The sequence below is a fragment of the Gorilla gorilla genome, chromosome 6, assembly GCF_029281585.2.
Source record: "Gorilla gorilla gorilla isolate KB3781 chromosome 6, NHGRI_mGorGor1-v2.1_pri, whole genome shotgun sequence".
Taxonomy (NCBI): Eukaryota; Metazoa; Chordata; class Mammalia; order Primates; family Hominidae; genus Gorilla; species Gorilla gorilla.
In genome coordinates, this window is record NC_073230.2 from 75,342,931 (window position 1) to 75,349,413 (window position 6,483).

A 6,483-nucleotide genomic window follows, 5' to 3' on the forward strand; every position below is an offset into this window, starting at 1 on the left:
AATTGGCCAGGCTCAGTGGCTCACGCCTGTATCCCAGCACTTTGGGAGGCCAAGGAGGGTGGATCATGAGGTCAGGAATTCAAGACCAGCCTGGCCAACATGGCGAAACCCCATTTCTACTAAAAATGCAAAAAGTAGCTGGGTGTGGTGGCAGACACCTGTATCCCAGCTACTTGGGAGGTTGAGGCAGGAGAATTGCTTGAACCCGGGAGGCGGAGGTTTCAGTGAGCTGAGATCGTGCCACTGTACTCCAGCCTGGATAACAGAGTGAGACTGTGTCTCAAAAAAAAAATAAAAAAAAATTAAAACAACTTAATTAATGGAGGTAGAGATTTGAAGAATGGTTATCAGAGGCTAGGAAGGGTAGTGGGGGTTGGGGGGGATGGCTAATGGATACAACGATATAATTAGATAGAAGGAATAAGATCTAGTATTTGATAGCACAACAGGGTGACTACAATCAGATTTATTGTACTTTTTTTTTTTTTTTTTTTGAGACAAGGTCTCATTCTGTCACCCAGATTGGAGTGCAGTGGTACAGTCTCAGCTTATGGGCTCAAGCAACCTGGGCTCAAGCAATCCTCCCACCTCAGCCTCCCGAGTAGCTGGGACCACAGGTGTGTGCCACCACACCAGGCTAATTTTTTTGTATTTTTTTGTAGAGACGGGGTTTTATCTCATTGCCCAAGCTGGTCTCAGACTCCTGAGCACAAGCAATACGCTTGCCTTAGCCACCCAAAGTGCTGGAATTACATGGGTGAGCTACCATGTCCAGCCTCAATTTAAAAATAAAGAGCATAATTGCATTGTTTGTAACACAAAGAATAAATGCTTGAGGGGATGGATACCCCCTTTACCCTGTGATTATTATGCATTGCATACCTGTATCAAAGTATCCCATAAATATATACACCTACTATCTATCCACAAAAATTAAAAATTAAAAAAATAATGGCCGGGCATGGTCGCTCATGCCTGTAATCCCAGCACTTTTGGATCACCTGAGGTCAGGAGTTTGAGACCAGCCAGGCGAACATGGTGAAACCCCACCTTTACTAAAAATACAAAAATTATCCAGGTGTGGTGGTGTGCGCCTGTAATCCCAGCTACTCAGAAGGCTGAGGCAGGAGAATCACTTGAACCCAGGTGGCAGAGGTTGCAGTGAGTTGAGATTATGCAACTACACTCCAGCCCTAGTGACAAAGCGAAACTGTGTCTCAAAAGAATTAAAATTTAAAAATAAGAATAACTAAAAGTATACATTTTGTTTGTTTGTTTGTTTTTGTTTTTGAGACCGAGTCTCACTCTGTTGCCAGGCTGGAGTATAGTGGCACGATCTCGGCTCACTGCAACCTCTGCCCCTGGGTTCTAAGCAACTCTCCCTCCTCAGCTCCAGAGTAGCTGGGATTATAGGCAAGCGCCACCGTACCTGGCTAATTTTTTTTTTTTTTTTTTTAAGTAGAGATGGGGGTTTCACCATGTTGGCCAGGCTGGTCTTGAACTCCTGACCTAAGGTGATTCACCTGCCTCGGCCTCCCAAAGTGCTGGGATTACAGGTATGAGCCACTGCACCCATCCTAGATTGCTTATAACACAAAGGGTAAGTGCTTGAAGGGATGGATACCCCATTTTCTATGATGTGATTATTACACATTGCATGACTATCAAAACATCTCATGTAATCCATAAATAATACACCTACTATGTACCCACAAAAATTAAAAAACAACAACAAGAAACCCCACACCACTACCTCACTGATGCCATAATGTTCAACCATGCCTTTCACTTAAAGAATTCCAGGAAATAAGCCAGGTTTGTGGCTCGTGCCTGTAATCCCAGCACTTTGGGAGGCCAAGGTGGGTGGATCACCTGTCACCTGAGCTCAGGAGTTCGAGACCAGCCTGGGCAACATGGCAAAATCCCGTCTCTACTAAAAATACAAAAAATTAGCTGAGTGTGGTGGCATGCGTTTGTAGTCCCACCTACTCTGGAGGCTGAGGCACGAGAATTGCTTGAACTGAATTCAGAAGCAGAGGTTGCAGTGAGCCAAGATTGTGCCACTGCACTCTAGCCTGGGGGACAGAGTGAGACTCTGTCTCAAAGAAAAAAAAAATTCCAGGAACTGGCCTTAGAAAATCTAAATATCAGAGCAAGGTTGGGGAGTGTTCCACCTCAGGAAGAAATGCTGAGTAATTGATTTACAGCCCTTTTGTCACCAGCCAGACCACTAAATTGTCCATTACCCAGGATAACCATTGCAACCAGATATGCCGACTTGCATGCCTTGCCCATCATGTGCTACCAGCTCAGCCTGCAAACCTTACCCCTGATGTCAATTCCCACACTTTGTCTAATTAAAAAAAACACTCCTACTGGCTTTTTTCAGAGAGTCAGCTGGAGCATCCTTGTACTGGGGCACAAGCCCCGAAATAAAAGCCTTGTCTGGGGCCAGGTGTGGTGGCTCTTGCCTGTAATTCCAGCACTTGGAGACTGAGGCAGGTGGCTTACCTGAGGTCAGGAGTTCGAGACCAGCCTGGTCAGCATGGTGAAACCCTGTCTCTACAAAAATACCAAAACTAGCCAGATGCAGTGGTGCAGACTGTAGTCCCAGCTACTCAGGAGGCTGAGGCATGAGAATGGCTTGAACATGGGAGATGGAGGTTGAAGTGAGCTGAGATCACACCACTACACTCCAGCCTGGGTGACAGAGTGAGACTCCATCTAAAAAAAAAGAAAAAAGAAAGAAAGAAAATTAATAAGGGGACCAGCAGATTTCCCAGACAAGGCTTTTGCTTTGTTTTTTTGAGGTGGAGTCTTGCTCTGTTGCCCAGGCTGGAGTACAGTGGTGTGATCTCAGCTCACTACTGCAACCTCCACCTCCTGGGTTCAAGCAGTTCCCTTCCCTTAGCCTCCCAAGTAGCTGGGACTAAAGGCATGCACCACCACACCTTGCTAATTTTTGTATTTTTAGTAGAGATGGGGTTCCTCCATGTTGGCCAGGTTTTCTCGAACTCCTGACCTCAAATGATCCCCCTGCCTCAGCCTCCCAAAGTGCTCCCAAAGTTACAGGCGTGAGCCACCTCACCTGGCATGATTTAGATAAGACTTTGAAGTTTAGACTTTTAAGGGTGATGCTGAAACAAATTAAGACTTCTTGGGGTTATTGGGATGGAATGAAGATATTTTGGATGTGAGAAAGATATGGATTAGGGGAGCTAGGGGAGAATGCTGTGGTTTGAATGTTTTCCTCTTCTCCAAAAATTTATGTTGAAATGTAATCCCCATTACAATAGTATTGGGAGGTGGGGCCTAATGGGAGGTCATGAGGTCTCTGCCCTCATTAATGGATTAATACCACTGTATAAAGGGCTTACTGCCATGTGAGGACACACATTTCATCCCTTTGTACCCTCTGCCTTGTGCCATGTGAGGATCCAGCAAGAAAGCCCTTATCACACCAGATGTGGGCACCTTCTGCTTGGACTTTCCAGCCTCCAGAACTGTGAGAAATACATTTCTGTTCTCTATAAAGTACCCAGTCTGTAATATTCTGTAATAGCAGCACAAAATGGACCAAGACATTTTGCTTTCTCCTCAGTCCGATCCCAAGACACAAAAAATGTCCTGCTAATTAGTGAAGGAGTTCACTGGCACAGACCCAATCTGCAGACAAAGAAATGGCTGCCTTTTCAAATGCCTACTTTCCAACAACAAAAATCACAAACTGTATTTAAAAAGACAAGGCCGGGTGCAGTGGCTCACGCCTGTAATCCCAGCACTTTGGGAGGCCGAGGCAGGTGGATCACGAGGTCAGGAGATCAAGACCATCCTGGCTAACATGGTGAAACCCTTCTCTACTACAAATACAAAATATTAGCCGGGCGTGGTGGCGGATATCTGTAGTCCCAGCTACTCCGGAGGCTGAGGCAGGAGAATGGCATGAACCCGGGAGGTGGAGCTTGCAGTGAGCCGAGATAGCGCCACTGCAGTCTGGCCTGGGCGAAAGAGCAAGACTCTGTCTCAAAAAAAAAAAAAAAAAAAAAAAAACAAGGTAACATGGACTATTTCAAGGAAGAAAATGAAGTGGCAGAAATTATATCTGGAGAGGCTGGGAGCACTAGCTCACACCTGTAATCCCAGCACTTTGGGAGGCCGAGGCAGGCAGATCACTTGAGGTCAGGAGTTCAAGACCAGCCTGGCCAACATGGTGAAACCCCATCTCTACTAAAAATACAAAAATGAGCTGGGTGTGGTGGTGGGCATCTGTAATCCCAGCTACTCAAGAGGCTAAGGCAGGAGAATCACTTGAACCTGGGAGGTTGCAGTGAGTTGAGATCACACCACTGCACTCCAGTCTGAGTCACAGAGCAAGACTGCATCTCATAAAAAGAAAATAAATAAATTATTCCTGAAGAGACACAGGTATCAGACTTACTAGACAAAGACCTTAAAACCATCTTAAATATGCTTGAATAGTTAAAGAAAAGCATGGACAAAGAACTAAAGGAAATCAGCAAAATTATATATTAATAAAATGAGAATATCAATAAAGAGATAGAAATTATAAAAAGAACCTAAGCAAAAATTCTGGAGATGAAAAATACAATAACTAAACTGAAAAATTCAGTAGAGTCAATGGAAGGATCGAGCAGGTAGAAGAGAGAATGAACAAACTTGAAGAAAGTACATTTGAAATTACTTTGAGGAGCAAACAGAAAAGAACAAACAGTCCAGGCATGGTGGCTCATGCCTGTAATACCAGCACTTTGGGAGACTAAGGCAGGCAGGTCACCTGAGGTCAGCAGTTCAAGACCAGCCTGGCCAACATGGTGAAACCTCATCTCTACTAAAAACACAAAAATTAGCTGGGCGTGGTGGCAGGCACCTGTAATCCCAGCTACTCTGGAGGCTGAGGCAGGAGAATCACTTGAACCCAGGAGGCAGAGGTTGCAGTGAGCTGAGATCGCGCCACTGCACTCCAGCCTGGGCGACAGCAAGACTCTGTCTCAAAAGAAAAAAAAAAAACCTGTCAACTAAGAATTCTATACATGTAAAAGTGTCCTTTAGTTACTATTAAAAAGAAAGTAACTAAGATCCCAGCAATAACAAATGTTGGAGAGGATATGGAGAAAGTGGAACCCTTATGCACTGTTGCTGGCAGTTTAAAATGGTGCAGCTACTATGGAAAACAGTGTGGCAATTCTTCAAAAAATTAAAAATAGAATTATTATACAATGTAGCAATTCCATATCTTTGTATATAGCTTGCCCTCTGTATCCATAGTTTTTTTTTTTTTTTGAGATGGAGTCTCACTCTGTTGCCCAGGCTGGAGTGCAGTTGCACAATTTCAGCTCCCTGCAACCTCCACCTTCCGGGTTCAAGAAATTCTTGTGCCTCAGCCTCCTGAGTAGCTGGGATTACAGAAGTGCACCACCATGCCCGGCTAATTTTTGTATTTTTAGCAGAGACGGGGGTTTCATGGTGTTGGACAGGCTGTCTCAACTCCTAAGCTCAGGTGATCCACCCACCTCAGCCTCCCAAAGTGCTGGGATTACAGGTGTGAGCCACTGCGCCCAGCCTGTATCCATGGGTTCTGCATGTTGATTCAACCAGCTACACATGGACATTGTAGTTAGGCCTATGATGATTGTGTCTGTTCTGAAGATGTACATACCTTTTCTTCTATCGTTATTCCCTAAACAATACAGTATAACAACTATTGACACAGCATTTACATTGTATTGGGTATTATAAGTAATCTAGAGATGATTTAAAGTATACAAGAGGATATGCATAGATTATATGCAAATACCACCTCATTTTAAATAAATGACTTGAGCATCTGTGGATTATGATATCCTCAGTGTGTCCTAGAACCAATCCCCTGTGGATACTGAGGGATGACTGTATACACAAAATAATTGAAAGCAAGGTCTTGAAAAAGTATTTACACACCCATGTTCACAGCAGTCTTATTCATGGTAGCAAAAAATGGAAACAGTCTGGGCGCAGTGGCTCACACCAGTCACCCAGCACTTTGGGAGGCCGAGGCAGGTGGATCACTTGAGGTTAGGATTTGGAGACCAGCCTGGCCAACATGGTGAAACCCTGTCTCTACCAAAACAACAACAACAAAAAGTAACCCAGCATTGTGGCACATGCCTGTAATCCTAGCTACTCGGGAAGCTGAGGCAGGAGAATCACCTGAACCCAGGAGGTGGCGGTTGCAGTGAATGGAGATCACACCACTGCACTCCAGCCTACGCAACAGAGTGAGACTCTGTCTCCAAAAAAAAAACATACACACACACACACACACACACAAAATATGGAAACAATCAGTGTTCATCAGTGAATAAATGGATAAGCCAAATGTGGCATATACATACAATGAAATATTCAGCCTTAAAAAACAAAAAAAATTTTCAGGCATTACAATATGGATAACCCCCTCTCCCTCTCCCTCTCCCTCTCCCTCTC